Below are 21,690 nucleotides of genomic sequence, written 5' to 3'. Positions count from 1 at the left end.
TATCATTTTTTTTAAATTTCATTTGATTTCCTCGTTATTTTGACTGAGATATGGATAGACTGAAATTTCCTCAAAAATTCTTTTGATTGTGCTAGATATTCTCTGACTTCCTCTAATATCCTCTCAACTTCCTTGTACTATCCTCATTATTTCCCAAAATCTTAATTTTGTGATGATTTAGTTATTTTTCCTGATTTATTTTGATGTCCTAATTTTGTCTGATTTCCTCAAATTTTTCTTTAACTCTTAGAATGAGTTCTCGTGATCTGTTTACTCCGGATTTTTCTTATTTGGTCAGAGTTTAGCTATTTTTACAGATTTGATCTTGAGTTCTGCATAATTTCCTTTCGTTAAAAATGTGTCCAGAAACTAGGCTTGAGTTATTTAAAACATAGCAATTTTTCTTTATTTTCTTGGATTTCCTCATTATTAACTCTAATTTCTCAAATGTTTTTCTTAATTTAACTTAATTTGTCAAAATTTAGTTGTTTTTCCTGATTTTTTTTCATCCTAGTTTTTTCTGGTTTTTCCAAGATTTCGCTTTGATTTTTCTGATTTCCTTGGGTTTCCTCTCATTTTTTTAATTCCTTTGAAAATGCGCTTAAGTAAAAAATTCACAATTCCGTGTTGTTAAAAACCCAAAACAAGATTCAAAAAGTAATTAGCAGGATTTTTTATATTACTATACTGTTGTTTTTTGAAATACACTTTTTAGATGTTGCAGTCGTTGTCTGAAACGTGTAAAAATTGATGAAAGAAAGTATTATATTATACGTTAAGTAAAAAAAACTAACTGGTGACAGTCAATATTAAAAAAAACAAAATAGTTAATTTTGCATCAACGTAACTTTTTTGTAGGATCTTTTCTTCAAATACAAGTTTTTTTTGTAAAAAAAGGTGATTCTGAATCTTTGTTTAAAAAACTTTGTGAATTTTGTTTTGTCAGCAACATTTTTTTTGACTTGAGTCTTAAAATTTACTTTTGATGTCGTACATCATTTGAACTCTAGAACTCCTACTTTTTTGATTCCATATGCATTTTATTCAAAAGAAGAATTTATTTTTTCTTAAATTGTAGATTTCGATTTTGTTGCAAATTTGGGGAATATCATGTTATGAAAATTAATTTCGTTCCAATTAAATCTTATGTTTTTCCGTGACTCTTGCCCTAACGGTGCCCTTGCCTTGTTGCCATATTTCGGTAATAACCGATCTCGCAACGGTAAACCGCTTTGGTTTTATTTGAGGTTAAAGTTCGCGCTTTCAGTAGTCCGTGATGCGTGACAATATTTAGTTTTTTTCGAATATTGCACTAGTCCCGGCCTATTGAGGGCGCGAGCATCGCCGTCACGTGTGTTTTTCCGCCATTTCTCGCTTCACGCCACATAAACAACATTTATTTACTTAAATTATTCCCTGTGAAATGATCAAGATAACTAAACGGCGTTAATGGCTTGTTATGTTTTTTTTTCCACGTCACGTGGTGATTTATGGCGCTTGACCGGAGCGCCCCTTCGACGTGAAAAAAACCCTAATTAAATTATTTCGTGTTCCTGCCAGATCCTCATTAAAATTCCCGCAACATAATCAAAAAGCCATTAATAAAGGCACTGTCATATTACGTATTGTTCGAAAGGCAAAAACCTTCCGACAAACACTTGCAATAACGGTTTTTGTCTCGGTCCTGCCCAGGACTTGTTTGCTTAATCGCGAAGATCCTTTGATATCCTCGTGGTACAATAGGTTATCTATTTACAGAGGAAACTTAATGAAATACGCCGACAACAAAGTCCGTTTCATGCTGAAGGCTGTGTCGTTTAGGTCGTGTCTTGTGCAACTTGTGGTTTTTTCATTAGTCAAATTGCACTTGTCCCGGCCTGCAAGGCACAGTCACGCCATCTCTAATATTAACGGAAAAATATGCACTATATGGAGCGGACGTGATGCCAGGATTACCTTACCAAAGTTCAAACTCGACGAGAATTTATTTACACAATTATTATACTTGCACTAGGAGTTGCTGCTAATCTGGCACAAAATCTTTCGACTGAAATTATAATGTTATGCACATTTTTTACATTCTAACACCTCTGGGTCGATGGGAAAGTAAGGCACTGTAAAAATATGTACCTAAATACATTGGATTTATTAGTAATTTTATTTGATGAAGCTGTTTGGTTATACAACGTAAAAAATATAAAAAAAAATTTTTCGTACTTTATATGTACAGCGTGCTCAAAAACTGGCGCACCATCTCAATGGTGTGTGGTAGAGAACTGGTTACATATAAACATTGTGATTTTTTGGATCAATTTTAATTTTTCTAGTTAAAAAAACTGCTAAAATCTAATAGTAAATTTAAAAATAATTATTCATCGTTTTGTTACGGAACGATTACCTGGTATGAAACATAAAAACATAAAAAAATAATGAAAACCAAAGAAGTTAACACAATAAGTTTCTAACTCCAGATTTTTTAAAATATGACTTTAGGAATTTTTTCAACATTTTCCCCGTAATCTGCACTTGCTTCTCAATAACGTACCACTGAGTTGGTGCGCTTGTTTTTGAGCACCCTGTATAATGACTGCTTCTTATATTTTTTAATAAGTAACAATACAACACTTAATATAAAAACAACAAATTATGAAAAACAATCACTTCTTACAAAATAAGACAAAAACAGAAAGATAACATCCTTGGTGTGTAATTAAGTTTTTGTTTTTTATTTTTATTTTATACCATGAGATCGTATATATACTGAATTAAAGCAATCCTTGAAAGGGAAGTGTAACTTGAGCCACACATCTTCTCAAAACATCGTGTTGCAAAGGACAGTAGAGCATATTAAGGAGATGACCAGAAAAACTGGCTCTATGTGAGCAAATAACCGTTTAAAGAATCCTTAGAGAAATGTCTACCGAAATTCTGCTAGGCATCATTCACCAATTGAATATTTCTACTCCCCATTTTTTTTACTTTGTTAAAATAGCATTCTACAATGTAGGATTTTTGTTGGGTGGTAAACACCATTTTGGAATAATTTTGATTAAGCAAGGAATCAGTTTTTGAAAAATCCTGATCTGTCAATTTTTGACATGTGGCTAAAATTCTGAAGGCACGGCTTGCTCTAATTCATTTCATTTTCGATCTCATGTTACTAACTATAGTTCATTTTTTTAAATAATCAACTGTCAATGTCAAAATTCTGATAAAGACCAGACTGTATCACCCTAAAAGTTCATGTCCAACCACTTTTGAAACTAGCTGTATTCTGTATTTGACATTTTGAACACCAGATTTGACATTTTTGAAAATTGGACGTTAGTGTTAATCATTAATTCGTTAGTCTAAAGGTGGTCTAAAATAATCTGATGTGTTTTTTTACGTGTTTTAAACTGGAGACAACTTAAAAAATTTGGAAATTGAATTTTTCAGCTAAAACATTACACCAACCTTAATTAAAAAAAAATACTATTTATGATAATGCCAACCAGACGGCTCTTAGACAGTTGATTATAAAAAAAACGACTATAGAAAGCTAAAGGAATATATACGACCAGAAATAGTAAAAAAAGATCAATAATGTATAAATTTTTGTATACATATCAATATGTCATTTTCAAAAACAAAATCGACAAAAATATAAATTTTATCCGTTACTTACTCACCCTGTGTAATTACATTACTTACTCACCCTGTGTAATTATACTGTAATTATTATGTAGTAGTATATGAAACGTAATAGTACTCAAAAACTCATGGACGGTAAGTTACAGAGTTAGTCAGTTATGGTGTATTTTTGGCATGGAGAGAGAAACTAGTGGAGGGAGCCTAAGTGATTTTTTTTGATTGTGATTTGTTGCACAACCACTTTTTGTGATCGTTTTCAAAGTGCGCATGCTAACTTTTTTCTCCACTAGAAATCCAAACCAGCGGTGTAGTCAACATATTTTAATTTTGGGGGTATTTGACCACCAGGTGTTAAAAAAACTGTTTAAAGCAAAAAGAACTGAAATAATGTAGTTAAATTATTTTTAACCATGAGACGCCAACTTAACAGCTGATTTGTAATTTAGTGATAGTGATTAGTGATTATTGATTACACACTTTGGCGAGATATTCAGAATAGGCTATAAAAGGTGTGTTTAGATTGCCGGTATAGGGTAGGTACACCCACTACACTAGTTTCTACCTCCAAGATTTTTGAAATTTTCTTAGATTAAAAATAAATTATTATACTTACCACTTAATATTATGTTTAATTTAAAATAATAAAGTGATACAAAATTGCTTTCTTATCATAGTAGATAAAATTGACAATACTTAGAATACCTAATGCAAAAATACAATAGGATTATTTTTTTTTAATTACAGATTTAGTATAAAGTGGAATTTATTATGTATTTGATTCACAAAAACAGACAATAGGCAGTGAACTTGTATTAGTTAGTTCTCTGGGGTAAGAAAGTGAAATAAAAATATTTTGTAGTTTTCTAAACTAAAATGCCAGGTATAATATGCTGGGATTCTCACTTCCATACAAATTAATTTATTGGTGGTATTTCAACATTTTTTTAATAAAAACTCTGGCTCCAGTGAATGAAACATCTTAAAACACTAAATTGAATATCAATCCCAAAAAGATGTTTTTTCTGAAAGATGTTACCTTTTTTCGCAGAAATCTATTCGTGAAAAAATAAGTGCACACAAAAAAGTTAGTAGAGCTTCGTATTTAACTTTGTTTTTAATGTATTTATATCACATTTAACTGTATTTAAGAAAATTTATTTATATCTACTAATTATATTTTTTGCTATTTGACCCTATTTGCTTGTAATTAATATAATTTAAATAATTTAACGAGATTTAATTATTTATTTATAAATAGCGATACTTACATCATTTTGTACACCTGTTTAACCTAAGCCACCTAATTTGTTTCTGACTAGTAAATAAGTGTACTTCAGCTAACAGCAAATTCTAAGCAAGTTGTGATCTGTATTAAATTTTGTTAAATAATTAGGACATATTTGATAAATAAGGTCGATTTTTTTTATTAATGGTTGCCACTTTTTCTAAATGGAAATAAAGTATGTTATGTCCTTAATCACTATGGTCATATTAGGTCAGGTCAAGTCTGGTAAAAAATGAAAACTTATTCGATGTACTGCGAAAAACACATACTTACAATTAAGTCCTGTTTATATTGCAATTATAAGAAAAAAAAAACAAGATTAACGATCAAAGAACAGAAAAATTATTTCTTACGAATTAAACAAATTCATCCCAGAAAGTCCGAATTGTAGTAAGTATTTTACTGAAAAAACTCAAATAATTAACACACAGAATATAAAAAAAATAGATAAGTATATGTGGTTTGTTACTTTTCTGTTGATAATTTAAAGGACAAGCTACGTCCTTATGTGCATCCAAAATTCAAAGGTCCAAACGACAATTTGTATAAAGCAGTGTTCTTCAACCTTTGCCATCCGGCGGAACCCTTTGTCGAGATATTTTTTTTTATGGAACCCTTCATTTAGTAATACACCCAGATGAGATTTTAGGGACAGCTGCGTTGACTTGTTACGAACAAGGTGAGCCCGTGCTTTGGTAATAAAAACTCTAAATAAGATTTAAATTTGCATTTATTTAAACAAACTTTAAACAAAAAGATAAATATTCCAAATAAAATAATATATAAAATAAAAAATAAAAATTAATGACTTTTTTGCGCTTGCTTATTATTGCACAAATTATCAATATCGGGATGGATCGTTGTTAATTGGAGACGCATATCATCCTCAGCGTCAAGTCTATTTCTGTACTTGGTTTTTGTTGCGACGTAAACAGAAAACGATTTCTCACAAAGGTAGGTTGTCACGAAAGGCATCAATTCTTTTACGGCACTTTTGGAAATTTCTGGAAATTCGTCCATTAATTTTATCCAAAATGGGCCAATGCCATCCGGTACAAAAGTAGACTTTAATGTTGTATCAGTGCGTATATCTATCAGTTGCTCCCTTTCTTTAATTGGGAGGGTATCCACATTACCACACTCATTAAACGGATTTTCGACCCAACTAATATTGTTGCACGTAGGAGGAAAATATTCCAAAAAAGTGTTTTTCAAGCCATTTAAATGTTCCAAAATATTGCTTTTTAAATTCGGGTCTAATGCAGTATTACTGGTTTCCAAAAAATCGTTTAAATTAGCAAAACATTCCGTATTATTTTTGGTGATACATTCCTCCCAAAGCTTGAGTTTAGATTTTATCGAGTTTATTCTGCTATTGACCTTAAAAATTGTAGAATTTGGTCCCTGAAGTGAAAGATTAACTTCGTTCAGGTATGAAAATATATCTGCAATGTAGGCCAGATTTTGAAGCCAACTAGTATCATTAAGTTTTCCAGCAAATTCACGTTCATTAAAAAAGATTCGAATTTCATCACGCAATTCCCAAAATCGCGTTAGGACCTTTCCCCTCGATAACCATCTTACTTCGGTATGAAGAAGGAGATTTTTATGTAAGCTTCCCAAATCATCGCACAATAGGGCAAATACCCTGGCATTTAGAGGTCTGGATTTGATGAAATTAATCATCTTAACGGCGTCATTGAGTACTTCGTGCAAAGCATTTGGTATCCGTTTGACAGCGAGAGCATGACGATGAAGGCAGCAATGGCTAGCTTTGATGTCTGGAACCAGCTTTTTTATACGTGCTATTACGCCCTTTATAACACCCACCATAGCTTTGGCTCCATCAGTGCATATGTGATAGCATAAATTCCAAGGAATTGAATGTTTTTCAAAATAAGCATTAAGTAAATTAAATATTTCTTCACCTGTTGTTTGAGTTGGCAGAGCCTTGCAAAAAAGCATATCTTCCTCAAAAGAAGATTCGTGTATGTATCTCACAAATACTAATAAAATTGCTAATCCAGCTACATCTGTGGACTCATCCATTTGCAAAGTAAATCCACATTTAGCATTTTTCAAACGATTTACTAGTACCGCTTCGCAGAAATATGACATATCTTCAATTCGTCGTGAAATCGTCGTGTCAGACAATGGGACGAGATCGACTTTGCTTGCAAATTTTTCGCCGAATACGCATGTAGTTAAGTCTTTCGTACAAGGTTTAATTAATTTTTCAGCAATAGTATAAGCTTCGCCTTGTTTAGCTATGCGCAAGCTAACTAAATAAGATGCTTTTAGTAGATTTTTATTATCATCACGAACATATCTTTCAAAGGTATGCTTTTTCTGATTTAGTTCATTACATTTTCTTTTAAAATATTCGCTTTTACCTTTTAAAGTCGGATGTTTAGTGTCCAAATGTCGCTTCAGCTTTGCAGGATTTAAACTGCTGTTGTTCACTACTTGCTCACATATTACGCAAAGTCCATTTGGCTCATCTTTATCACCAGTCCAAGTAAATCCGAAGTTCAAGTAATCTTCATCATATTTTCGTTTTTTTCGACTTGTTGTTCCCGCTTTATTTTCTTCTCCAATAATATCTGTCGAGTCTAATGTTGGCGGAAGACAGTTGGAATTTTCAAGATAGCAAGAGGATTGTTCTTGGGATTGTGATTCCAATTTGCCACTTTTGAGCCAATTCAGCATCATATTTCTGAACGATTCTAGGTTAGGATCAAACAAAATACAATTTATTTTAAAACTGTAAGTTAACTTACCTTTGCTTGTCTAAACCTAAAACAACAACAAAACTACGACCACAAGTACAGTTACATATTTTTGAAAATTAAGGTTAAGTGCAGTGTAAGTCAACTATGCGAATGGATAACATGTTTCAACATGAAACTCCGATTGACGCATGTGCATTCTGAAGAGCGGCGCGGCCGACGTCTCTCGAATTGAAGCAATGACTCGCGGAACCCCGAAAGCCTTTGGGTGGAACCCTAGGGTTCCGCGGAACACAGGTTGAAGAACACTGGTATAAAGGATTGTTTGTAACTTTAAGTTACCTGATTGAGGCATCCTGCGAGAATGAACTTGAGCTGGCAACACTGCACAATATAAAAAATGAAGATAGGTATGACTACATTGCCTTATTAGTGATATTTGGATATTTCAGGAAGGGAAACAAAATTGTGAACTTAGAGCCATTTTGTTTGTTATAATACGATGTATAGGAATGCAAAAATTGTTAACTTATTTCCACCTATGGTATTTGTATGTCGTTACTACTATTAGCAGAACCTCATTTTTCGAGTCAACCAAGTGAAAATATGAAAACCAAGAAGATATGTGAGTTTGGCATTTTTGTACATTCCATAAGTAACGGCAGTTTCCCATAAAATGTGTGTTAAATTGAAAACAAGACATTTATTAGCATAAATTAAATTTTAATGAAACGCACTTCACAACTGATTTTTTTAATTTTAATTTCGAGTTTTACATCATGTATCGTGCGGTAGGTATTCGCTCGATTAATTTCCTGTTAACAACATTGTTACTAAACATTTTAGTGAAGCTTTTTAGAGAGTGATGGTATTGTAGGTACATGCACGGGAGTATAGAGTATAGAGTGTCCCACCAAAGATGTTATCGAGTAATAGGAAGTGTTTTATGTGACATTTGAAGATAAAATTCAGTAATATAATTTAATTAAAACTGGTCAGGATCAAAGATGTCGTTTTGAAATCACTTAAAATATTTCAACATTTCTACGTGTGTTTTTATACCAATTTATGAAATACGGAAATAGGATTATTGGATAAAAAATGCTCCATACGTTTTTTTTAATCAAATATTGATATTGCATCGAAAAATCCTCTTTAAATAAACGGGGATTAATCTCGAACGTTTCATTTGCGTTAGATTTTTCATTATAACTATACTGCTCAACAAAAACATTACCTCAAAATGGCTCTGTTGGTAGATTATACAAAATAAATTGTTACATATTGTAGGACTATTTGACATTTACGTCTCTTGTCAATCATCTGTATTGGTTTTTTTTTGACTTATTTAATATAAGGCATTTTGCAAAACTTTTTCAAAATAATAATTATCGTAATGTTTTTACGAGTTACTGATGTAATTGGTGAGGCAAATTTTGTAACCGTATACACTGAGTAACAAGGAACTGACAAATAGACAAAAAGTTTTGTTGAAAAAATACATTCCTAGAAAAAACACATGCGGAACTGCTTAATTTTTAAGAATTTTGTTAAACGGTAAGATACAGATAATAACCGCAGAGGCTAATATCCATAGAGGAGTGTCTGCCAGTTGTAATTTCCTTCGTAAAATATAATCTAATGCAAATAATAATTCACGCAACTATACAATCTGCATAAATTTAGCATCAACTACTTCACAGAAATTGCATTAAATTCCAGAACTCTATTAGAGCCAAGATTGTGTATTTTTGTCACTTGTCCAAAATTTGCAAGAGAATTTCATTGTTTCTTATCCTACGATTTTATTAGCATCATAAATTAAAACCCACACGCCTCTTAACTAATAGCCCCTTGGATAATAAATCTTGTATCTTATTAATAAGACGATAAAATAATTGACGAATCCTTGTCATTGGTGGGCGTATGACAAATGTTTTGTTCTATCACTATCAAGATTGTGTGAAGATAAAAACTAACTCACTGCCTTATCTAACACACATACTACGAACAAATAAAATTTTTCATTAAGTCATAACTTTGTTTTATATCCCCGTTCTATGGCGAACAAAAGCACAAAAACTTGAGTGTGCTGGATTGAAGTGCCAGCGGACATTAAGCGCCATTTGAATCCACCATCATTAGTGTATTTAGCTACTTTACGGTTGCATTATATAAGCATTTAGCACACACTGCAGCTGTATTAACATCAAACTGTGAAAAAAATTGCTGCTTCTAGCCCTTTTCTTCGTCCAAATTGAGAATTTTATTAGCGCCGGAGCGAAACAATACATTTTGAGTAAGTTATTAATGCAGAACCTCGGAAGGGTTAGGGTAGTATTGTTTCCACTTGGGCTGGTTTAAGATGGCGAAGCAATTAGCGCCCTCTAATCGTTAGTTATCTGAAGAGTGTTCGACAGAAGCGTTAAGTGCTGTTTTGTTCACTTTCTGATCAATAATGAATTTGGCTTGTTTCCTTGATGGGGGATTATTTGCTCAAACGTCCTCTGTTGGAAAAAAAGTTTTGAAGAGTATTTTTTACTTTCATTCAAATATGAATTTCTGTTTAAGGGTAGAAATAACGAAAGCCAAAAAAATATCAAAAAAGGATTTGTGGGGAATTACATCCAGAAGAGATGCAAGTATTTCTCTCCTTTTGGAACTAAAAATTTCTACGTTATTTATCTTTAACAAACTCATTCATTTTTTGATCTTCTGGATTACAGTGAGACCAAAAAATGTTGTGTCTTTAACTTTCGAACTTTCTTTCTTAAAGTGGTAAAACGTCTATTTTTCTTGGATTTTTCGCGTAATTAATTTTTGAAAAGAATTTGATTTTGTCAAAAAATGCTAATTATTACAAAAATTAAGCAAAATCACGCAGTTACAATTCAGCTTAAAAACATCATTGTTAAAAGCTTCATCCAAAACTGCAATACAAGGTAGGATGTTCCATTTAAAAACATCAAAAGTTTGTATTGTATCTCATTATTGTAACACTTTTTCTAAAAACAAACTGCTTAATCTGAATGATAGGTCTTTAGTATTAGAAACCTCTAAGAACTTACTTCGTCAAGGTCAAAAATGTTCAAACTGATAAGATTTGATTTGAAATTTTGCGAGTCATTATTTATGAAACAAATCCTTGGACAGGACGATTTTGTTTTTTAGTTGACTCTGTTCGTCACATAAGGTATAATAAATACATAACTTCCACATGGTAGGTCAAGAAGTGATAATGGAACACAAGGATTTTTTCCTTAAATTAACACCTTTTTAAAAAGATGAATTTTATTCAAGGCTTTTGATGCACATTGTACTTATGTACTGTCATCTTTGATAAAAATAGATAATAAGTAAACAGTCGACAAACTGATTATTCAAATGTCAAATGTGTTCAAATGAACTGATGTGCAGTAGCACCAAAAGACCAAAAGAGGCCAAAAATGGTAATATTTCGGTCTTTTTTTGGTTTAAACTATAATTTGCAAGATCATGTCAAAACTTTTAATTAAAAAATACTATAAAAAACTATAGTTTGGTCGAAAAATGTGTTATTTTTATATTTTTCAGGTAAATAAACATGTGTTTGAAGTTATATTCTTATTTCTGTTTTAGAAATAAAGTGAAAAGTCACTAAATTTAGTTCTTCTTCTTTCTCGAATGTTTGATACGGTTTAAAAGTCCAGGAAAGGAATTAAATAAACTGAAAAATTGTATTTTTTAGAAAAATGTTGCTGAAAGTAGGTGTAAATTAGGTGTAAAGAAGGTGTAAACCCTCTTTTAACTTTTATTATTATATTTATATTTATTATATTTATATTATTTATTTAACATTTATTCTACAAAAATGTTTTACCCTAATAAATTTTGGTCAAAAGTACTTTACTTGAGCGTTTAGAGGGGTGTTTTTTCAAGATTTTGCTGGAAGCTACCGTAAAATCACTAACTTAAATACAAAATTATGTTATTTTTGCTTTTTTTGAGCAGTTGTGTTTACTAACTAAATTACTAAAATGGTATTTTAGCCTTCTTCGTGTCTTCTTGAGGTAAAAAACTAAGTTTTTTTAATATACTATATAAATGATGATAAATCACTGAGTTTGATCGAAGTTGATGATATTTTTTTAACTTGTCAAAACACACCTAAAAAACATAAAATATATAGAAATTGATGTTGGTTTCTCCCATTTTAACTCGTTATAACCTGATCTGACCTGATTGACCTGACCTGACTAGGCTCGAAAACCACAACATTAAACTTTTAAATTTACAGATAATCTTAAACAAACAAAAATAAACGAATTAAATGAAAATTACATTTTTTTTGCTTTTTTTTGAGTGTTTAGCACGTGTTCTTTTAGCATGTTTCTTTCGATTTTTAGTTTAATTCTCTGTACAGACTGAACCAAAAGTAACGTACAAAATTTATATGTTTGTTATTATTAGCTGTTTCAAAACTATAAAAACTCCAACGTCGCATTTTCTCTCAAAATTACCAGTTTTAAATTATTCATGCACTTCAAAAAAATAATAGCTAATAGAATTCATATTTTCAATGAGAGATCTAATCATTATTAACTATTTTACAATTTTATCAATCTTATTTAAAAAAATAATTTGGTAAAATGCGACGTTGGCGTTTCCATAGTAGCTTTGAAACGGTTAATAGTAATTTTTCAAAAAATTCTTGAACAGCTCGATTTTATTTTTCAAAATTCTACATTTTGACATCACAGTGACATTTATAATGTCATTCATTTTTGAGTTGTAACAACGTAATATATGGGTTGAAACGTTATTTACAATTTTTTTTAAATGTCAACCGACAGTTTTGTCCACTGTTTGAATAGTACACATCTTTATCTCCTAGTACTAATAAAAAAAATTAAATTAAAAATAAATAGGCAAATTTAATAAAATAAAAAATATTGGCAATTAAATTTCTTGACTTATTTTATGAGCGGCAATTGTTTTTTAGGTTTTTTATTGAATAAAGGAAAAACTAAACGATTTGCATAATACTTTCAAAAACTTTTATAACTTTTTTATATTATTCTTTCTTTGTTTTTTTGCTTTGTTTTAAAATTTCCTATACTTTCCAGAAAGATAAAAATGTGTACTATCTAAAGCACTAATCAAAAGTGTCAGTTGTCATTTAAAAAACTTTTATCGACCTGTTCGAGAATTTAAAAAAAAATGAAAAAATCATGAATATTGTGCGTTACTTTTGATTCAGCCTGTATTGTCTACCTACATCACTTATTTAAGATTTTTTTTATCTGACGCTTCGAAAGATGAAAGTAAGTCGAAATGCTAGTCATTTTTTTAACAGATATTTTGTGTGTATCAATTTTTTGTACAGCTTGTTTGAGAATTTCATAATCATATTTTACCGAACGCTGGTTTTCAATGATTTCTCAAGCAATGAGAAGACTTTAAATCAAGGAAGAAATATTATTATTAGATTGAGGTTTTACTGTATTGTAAAAACAAAACTACTACCTCGAGACACATTAATTTGGTGTATAGTTAAAATTACGTTATCAATTCTATTCCACAAAGAAAATTTGAAACAATATTGTTTTAGTTTCTATTTGATCATGAGTTGCAAATGTGCTAAAGTTTACCGACCGCTCTAAAAATGTCACTTGTTTGAATGAGTTTACCATTTCAGTTAAGCTTTTGTTTTCCGAGTAATGTGTGAAATGAAAATGAAACGACAGTAAAATGAAAGCAAACAAAGGCTTAAAAGAGAAAATAGAGAAACGATGCTTGGAATTAAGAGTCATGGATCATTTATCCAGCTAAAAATCCAAGTGTTTATTAATAAGTATTGACTGCATTGCTTAAAACACGTAAAATGTTTGCTCTCTTATTTTTAAGTGTTTTCATGTGAGCAACTGCTTGTTCAACGTCCCTGGGGCCTTTGAGTACACACACCAAAGACATTCAGTCGCAACTAATACAGCTTGTATTTCAACATATCGATTGATTCAACGGACAAAGCAGTCCCTTTCAATGCAAAATGCGTCCGATTGAATTGATTTAAAAAATAAATCAGATCCGAGTTTTTATGCAAACTGGTGACAAGTGGAGTTCAATTTATTGGGAATCCCGATGCTGTTAGTTCAACTGTAAACACAGCCATGAATGGCTAATAAAGATTGAGAAAAAAAGTTTTAAATCGGCAAAGTTAAAGATGTCAATGGCACGACAATTTCGGCTAAACTTCCTGTTACCTAGAGCAAAAGATGAAATCGGACGATAAATAATCTTCAACTTGGTATTCAGCTGTTAACATTTTATAATTCCGCTATCGAGGAAGCAGTTTATTATCCTTTATTACTACTCCCAACTATTTGATAGCATGTTTATTTCATTCTGACTTTGCCAGTTATAACAAATTGAAATTTCATTCGACAAAAAGGTAACTTAAGACTCATATTTTCGCAAGAGAGAGGCCAAGCAACGTCAAATAAAATTCGTTTGGATTTTAAAAGACTCGTTAATTTTATGTTTGTTTTTGTCTAACTGGAGAGAAAAACGCAACACCCAAGGGGGAGTTTTCTATTACCGTTAAAGTAGTCCTAAAATGATGGAAAAAGAGGAAAAACTCGTAAAACTAAAACGACTGTTACAGATGGTCGTAAAAGAGAATGGACAAAGTATTAAATTAGGAATTAAGAAAGTCGTAAATCATCGATCGTACGACTAGTTGTTACAGTTAGCTCTGCGCAAAATATCGAATTATATTAACTGTTTTTAAATTGGATTTTCGCAAAAACGGGCATAAAGATTTACACACCTATTTATTATAGGTAGAAGGAAAATTGTATCTAGAAATATTGTATTTTGATATTATTTACATAGCTACTGAAGAGTTTAAAAATTTTAATTGAATTTTGTGTTTTTATGAACTTAATCCAATAACGGAAATTCTACTCGCTTTGATGGAAGTCGATTAATCGACTTCAAGGCTTAGCTATTTTCATTTTGAGTAATATGTACATAATTGATTATTTAAATTAGTCAATTATTTTAAGTGATCGATAGATCGATTACTTTGATTAACTGGTCATTTAATAATTAGTCTTACTTACTTTTCAATAGATGATATTATAATTCAATTTGTTGGTGACGAATTGTTAAAAGTTTTTGGCGAATTTATTCTACAGCTTAATAGTCAACCATAATCCAAATAATAATTTTGTTAAAAAAATTTGCAGACGTAAATTTTCGACTAAATCATTTCAGCAATATTTATTCTACCCTTGTTTAAACCATAGAAAATATTATTCAATTCAAGACCTGTGTTTAACCGAAATTTAATGAAACTTCCTTTTTATTTAATTCTACAATTTTTCTTCACTTGTCCAGTTTGAACTAAAAGAAATTGCATATTTTTAGGTTGTAGGAGGTATGTAGGTATACAGTATGATGGTTGAAGAGATTTCCTGTGAAACTATCAATTTTCTCTACACAAAGAGCTTAGAGTAGATTTTGAACATCTAAGTTCTGTTTTTAATTTTTTAACTTCAAATTTGCAGTTAAAACTTTTTTAGATTCTCTAGATAAGGAGTTTTAAATGCTGCGGCAAATATTTTGACCGTAGGTTCAACATTTTTCATTAAAAATTTCTTGGTTTATAAATATTGAAGTTTTTTTCATCTTAAACGAAAACAACCCACAGGGTGAACAAAAAAATTGGATTCCTGCTTTCTTGGTTAAAATGGTATGTATTTGTCATTAAACTTTATTAAATAGCTATCTAGTTTTTGGAGACGAATTGAGTTCTGTTGCAGTTGCAAAAAAATCAGTTTGTTGTCAATGAAAATTGTTATTTGAAATTTAAAAAAAATCAAAAAACAAAAAATATTATTCTGGAAAAAAATCACATCTTTATTGTAACTTAGACCATTTTCTATTTTCTATTTTTACTTTATAATTTATTTCTTCACCCTAAATAATTTTTACCTTTTTGTTTTTATGTATTTGAAGTGAAATGGTAAGATGTTTTGTCCTATCAAAAATTGTTTGCAAATATGTAGGTATTTTGTTTGCAAACTCAAATTAAAAACTCTTTGTTTACAAAAATTGAAGATTTTTTTTTATTGTTAACACTCATTTTCTCAAAAAACAAAGGCATAACCGAGGGCATAATGTTTAACATCAAATTATTTAATCGAGTTTTAAACTAATTGTTTCAACACGTAAAAAGACCTTATTTTTTATTCCATTAGTTATTATGGAACAGTTGTTTAATTTTTGGATACATTTTACCTATAAGTTCAACTTACATTTTTGCCAAAAAAATCAAAGTGTGTTGCCAATGAAAGTTTTTATAAATTATAAAATCGGTTCACTTTATTAACAACCACTAACCTGTTCCTATGACAACTTATCTAAAACTTAATGCCAAGAGCATGCTACTGTAGAGCACGCATTTACACCACAATGAACACTAATAAACTGCTTTTAGAAAAAATACATTTGCCAGTGATTACTGAGATCATAGATTATTTTGAAACGCTTTTTGGCTATTTATTTATCAAACAGTGGTCTACCAACTGCGAAAATGTGCAAAAAAAATTGCACTATAAAGGCTAAAAAAAGTAAATTTTATATTTATATAACAGTTTTGAAAAAAACAATAACAGTCGTAAAACTATAAATGTTTCGTGAAGGTAAAAAGCAACAATAGGAAGAGTTATGAAATAAATTGTCTTGGAGCCATTTTAACTTGCAGATCAGGAAATATGAGAAAAATCAAAAGATCATTATTTTCAAAATATTTTTTTCGTTTCTATACCTTTTTCGTACAATATGTATAAAACCGATATTTTTCTTGCAATTTTGATACTCTTATGACAATTATTCAACTGTGACAATATTTTTATATTGTAAGCGACAGATATGTCAAAGTCATTATATATATTTTTTAATCTGAACTTAGATGATTGTTCTAGATGCCCTTTTCTTTTGCCTTTCTCCTACCAATATTTAAATTTTACAAGATCAAGTGTACTAGGAACAGTATAAAAAATATGTAGAGGTTCAATAAAACGTCTGAAAAGTCATTAAATATAGTCAGTAATGGGTTATTTTTGAATTTTTTTAATATACAACCAATAATACCGATTGCAGCTGACTAGATCGGTAATCGTTAAAATATTTCAAATGTAATCCACAATTACATTATTCTGGGTATTGTCAAATTTGTCCTGACAGTTTTACTAAAATTTTATAGTGGACTATTGTTATTCAAAAAATAAAAAACCAATGTTGATTCAATTAATGTTTTTTAAAATTAAACGAAATATCCAAGTGATAAATCCAGTTAGTATTTTTGGTTGCATTTTAAGACATGTCAGAAATAACCCACTATGGACTCAACCTGTTTTGTACCTAACAACCTAATTTAGATATTCGACGATATTGTGAACTGCCTTTTAGCCATTTATGCATCAAATAATGATAATAATTTTTAGAATTCTTAAATGTGCGGAAATCTATGGGAATTCATATAAATCCAATTATATACATAAAAAATTAATGTAAATTTTTGGAAATTCATCAAAGTGTATACATAAATCCATCACCTATTTACCTCTCAAAATCTACTGTCAGCAAACACATTACAATGTATACATACTATACAGCGTGTTAGGGAATGGTTTACTAAAAATCTGAAGGTATTTAAGAGAAAATGCGACGTTGGCGTTTTATAGTCTTGAAACAGCTAATGGATAGAGAAAATAACAAAATAAATCGATCAAGAAAAACTCGTGGATATATATTTTTTGGGAAAACTATGCATTCATAGTTTTCCAAAAAATCCTTTTCAACTTAAGGTTGTAAATTTTGTGAACCGCTGAACTGGGATGATAATAATTATCGTGTATTTAAAATTATTGACTAACTGATCGTGGTAAATCAACTTTTTGGTCCACTCCGAAATTTTTTAATGTTTTGTTATTAAATTTCACAAAAGAAAAACTAAATGAAAACTTTTATGTCAAAACCGCTATTCGAACTTTAAGCACAATGAACAAATCTACAACACTATTTAAACTCTTTCAAACCGTCCCTGCGCTACTATGTCCATTTTGTTTAAGGAAATCATTAACTGCTTATTAACTACCTATAGCCACATAGTGGCTCACAAAAGGTGACGTTTCTTTTAAAAAAGTATGCATTTTTTGGAAAAATGGTAGGAGGGTTTTCAACTTGTCTGATCACACTCACATAAAAAATACTAGTAACCCATTTCCTAACACCTGTATAAAGATACGTATAAAGATAAGTTTTTCGAATAAAAATATTAGGTTTCAAAACTTAACACAATTGAAAAAACCTATTTTTGGTTAACACTGTATTCAGATTAATCGACTCATCAAACATTTATTAACTCTAATTGTATTCGAAAATAGGAGCATTTCACGCGACGCGGACAACGAAAAAATTTGACATCTTGATATTCGGTTGTATTCGGGATAATTGTTCTCCCAGAAAGCATGATTGTAAATACATTATGATTTTTTTGTATGAGACTTATTTGTGAAGATATTGACTTCTAAAAATTTGACGAAATATGATACACAGAATTTTTAGAAGCTTTTATTCAAAAAAATAAGGCATACCAAAATATTTAAAATAGTGCTTCATATAGAAAATTCTCTGTTCTTTTTGAATCTGAAATCAGATTTGGAATTTGAATTTTTTTTGTATTGAAAACCGGAAGTGAAGTTTCAAATCCGAATTTTAGTAACTTGGACCATTTTGTTAAAATTTATTTTTATTTAAAAAAATAGCTTATAGTATCTAGATTTTAAACTATAAGTCGCAGAATGGGATCTCTATTTCTTTACAGTACTTAATGTACGTGATCGGCCGATTTACGCAAGAAATTACACGCTTTTGTGTACATTAAGTACTATATTTCCTAAACGAATAGAGATCTCCTTTTGCAACTTATAGTGTAAACGATATTTACTTTAAGCTATTTTTTAAAATGAAAATAATTTTTAAAAAAATTGTTCCAAGTTACTAAAATTCGGATTTGAAACTTCACTTCCGGTTTTCAATAGTAAAAAAAATTCATATTTCAAATTTGATTTTAGAGTTAAAAAGAACAGTGAATTTTGTGTATAGAACACATATTTTGTTATATATTGTTTAATTAGAATAACAGTTTACAAAAACGTTATGCTTAAATCTTTGGTCAATTTTTAGAAGTCAGTAACTTTTTAAATAAGTCGCTCACAAAAAAAACATTACGTATTTACATTCACATCTTTTAAGAGAACAATTGTAACAAAATTTCAGGTTGTCGCAATTTTTTTTTAGTTGTCCGCTTCACGTGAAATGCCCCAATAATTAGATTGCATCGCTAAGAGTGCTGGAGGGGATTCGCAGTAATGGCGGCCTAAGGGGAGGCTTGATCTTGGATTTATAATTACAGCAAAGGAGGGTGACAATCACAAAATCGAAAACGATCGATTGATCAAATTTATGATTCAATTGTCACAGACTGAATGGGTAATTATGGCCGCTGTAGGGGAAGTTGCTCGCGAATTAGGCGCGAAATTCGTAATTATGGCGACAGTAGGGGAAGCTCTATCGTGATTGTGAAGAGGGGCAAATCGCCTCGGGCTATTATTCTAACGGTGTGAAGGTGCTTGTCCAGCACCAGCCTCTTGATCTCTAAATTGCTTATTAAGTGTTGGCTCCGGCGTAACTTTTTCTTAGTGGACAAAAGGCTCCGTTACGAATTTTTCCTTCGGGTTACGTAATGCTTACATTAAATCTTCGGTGATTGACACTGAATCAAATCGAAAGAGTCCGGTGCAGCTTGACGAAATGATGCACACGTCCAGGTTCAACGGCATTCGGACAGTTATAAAAATTAATAGAGGTAAGGTGGGGCCTCCGAAGTGGTGCCGTATGCGAGTAGTAAACGCATGTGTGGATAATTCAGTCTCACCTACGCACAAACAGCTCCAGTTGACGGAGTTCAATCAAGCCGAGGTCAAATCTGGTAAGTAACGGAGCGGGAGCGGCTTCGAAGCGCCGTTTTTCTGCGAGCTTATGGAATTCGAAAATTCCGCTTCGGAAATATGCCGCTTTCAAATGGTAATGTCCGACAAGAATCCGACATGAGTGCTTTTATGGCGTGTGGGAGCTACTCTAATTAGACCTAAAACTTAACATAAACTCGGCCGTTTTAGCGATGCAAGACGACGGTGCGGATTGAATGGAAATGACCATGCCGGAATCAGACTCGGAAAGAATTTTTCTAATTTTTTTTACGCAGAATTACTTTTATTATACAGCGTTGGGCAAAAGTATGGATCCAAGCGTTTTGTACCTAAACATGTCTCTTACGAAAAACCTAATCATCAACTACTTTAAAAATGTGATAATGTTTCAAGAATAACTTTTTTCAAAATTATCTATTGATTTCTAAATGCCACCCTACTATAGCGATTTTTTTGGTTTAAGATTATGTTCTAAAAATAACTTCTGCTTTAATAAAATAAATTTTAAACCAATGTTTTTTTTTTAAATAAATTATTAAAGTTGCCTTCCGCGCTCATTACGAAGGTTTTTCGAACTTGACCAAAGTGGTTGTATCCATGGATGTTTATATTTACGAAAAACTTGACGAATCAAATTAGTGAATTAAAAGGATCCATGGATGCAACCCACTTCAGCCAAATTCGAAAAATGAGTTCGGGCTGCAATTTTAATAATTCATTAAAAAAAACACTCGTTTAAAATTTATGTTATTAAAGTAGAAGTTATTTTTACAACATAATCTTTTATCAAAAAAATCGCGGTGGTAGGGTACCATTTGAAAAAATATTTTTTTTCAATAACTCGAAAACCTAAAGGAATTTTGAAAAAAGTTGTTCTTGATAAATATTCACATTTTTAAAGTAGTTGATGATGTACTAATCAGTTTTTTAATAGGATACATAGTTTAGACACAAAACGCTTGGTTCCATACTTTTGCCTAACGCTGTATATTCTTCATAAGCGACGGCCACGAGGTTTGCTGCTTTAATAAAAGCGGCCCTAAGAAAAATAAAATACAAAATAAAATAAGTTTATCCACAAACACATTATAACTAAAGTTTTATCCACACTTATGAAACATATATTATTCACTAGTGGAATAATAGTTTATTAAATTATAATAATTAAATTAATAAATAATAAGAAAATAAATCTTTTGGTATACTGATTTCTTCAAATGAACCAGTCTTCAAATAACTCTAAAGGCCGATTTACAAAAGGCGAAGATTTAATTCAAAATTAAACTAATTAATAAGTAATTAATAAGAAAAATAATGGTCATTTTTTTATTCAGCATCAATTGATTTAGAATTATTCATTTAAAATAAGAAAAGTCTAAAGCTCTAAAGTTTTATAGTAAATTGTGCACACCATACGGGCTACAGCTTAAAGCGGCAGAATTTTAAGGCGACCATAAAAACATCTTGATGCTGATTAAAAAAATGCCTGGTAAATAAACAAGTTGCGGTTTTAAGTCAATTTATCAGATTTTAATTTTTGTCGTATTTTCTTACTTTTTAAGTTCTTAATTGTTTGGTTATACTTTCAATGGTTTAAAGTCATATTATAGCAAACTCACGAAGAGTAATGGTAGAAAAAGCTTGAGTAGTACACAATACAGAAAAATGTATTTAAAAAAATCAACGACAAGGTATAGAAAAATGGCTACGTTTTTTGTAAAAAAAGGTCTCCAATAAATGTTGCATGATTTTTCAATAGATATCTTAGAAAATGAAAGAGATATTTAAAAATCTAGTGCAGTTTGGTGGTGATTTTACAAAGAACTTTTTCAGGTTTTAAATTTAATTTTCAGAACTAGTTTGCATTTTTAGAGAACTTGTGCTAATACTGTATAGGTGTGCTGTAAACTGACTAAAAAAATGTTAAGAATATTAGCTCATATTACTGAAGTTTAGAGAGAATCAACTTATACAAAGAATAAAGTTATAAGCGGATACATAT

General features: G+C 30.6%; 1 protein-coding gene, 1 long non-coding RNA gene and 2 other non-coding genes across 4 annotated transcripts in view; 2 read left to right on the top strand and 2 right to left on the bottom strand.

The window, feature by feature from the left end:
- Positions 1-21,690, bottom strand: part of stg1 (stargazin-like protein) — a 415,841-nt gene that overhangs the window by 102,697 nt on the left and 291,454 nt on the right. The gene's annotated exons all lie outside the window — the stretch shown is intronic.
- Positions 1,259-1,336, top strand: Mir92a (microRNA mir-92a). The gene has a single exon (NR_036289.1). It is a non-coding gene; the product is annotated as a microRNA mir-92a (primary transcript).
- On the top strand, positions 1,809-1,890 carry Mir92b (microRNA mir-92b). The gene has a single exon (NR_036290.1). It is a non-coding gene; the product is annotated as a microRNA mir-92b (primary transcript).
- LOC135266564 (uncharacterized) lies at positions 5,631-7,950 on the bottom strand. Its single transcript, XR_010334680.1, has 2 exons — positions 7,699-7,950; positions 5,631-7,644 (listed from the first exon to the last, which is right to left on the bottom strand). It is a non-coding gene; the product is annotated as an uncharacterized LOC135266564 (long non-coding RNA).

This window comes from Tribolium castaneum, chromosome 6, assembly GCF_031307605.1.
Source record: "Tribolium castaneum strain GA2 chromosome 6, icTriCast1.1, whole genome shotgun sequence".
Taxonomy (NCBI): domain Eukaryota; kingdom Metazoa; phylum Arthropoda; class Insecta; order Coleoptera; family Tenebrionidae; genus Tribolium; species Tribolium castaneum.
The sequence above is the reverse complement of the archived record's forward strand: the minus strand, read 5'-3'. Positions and strand labels throughout refer to the sequence as shown.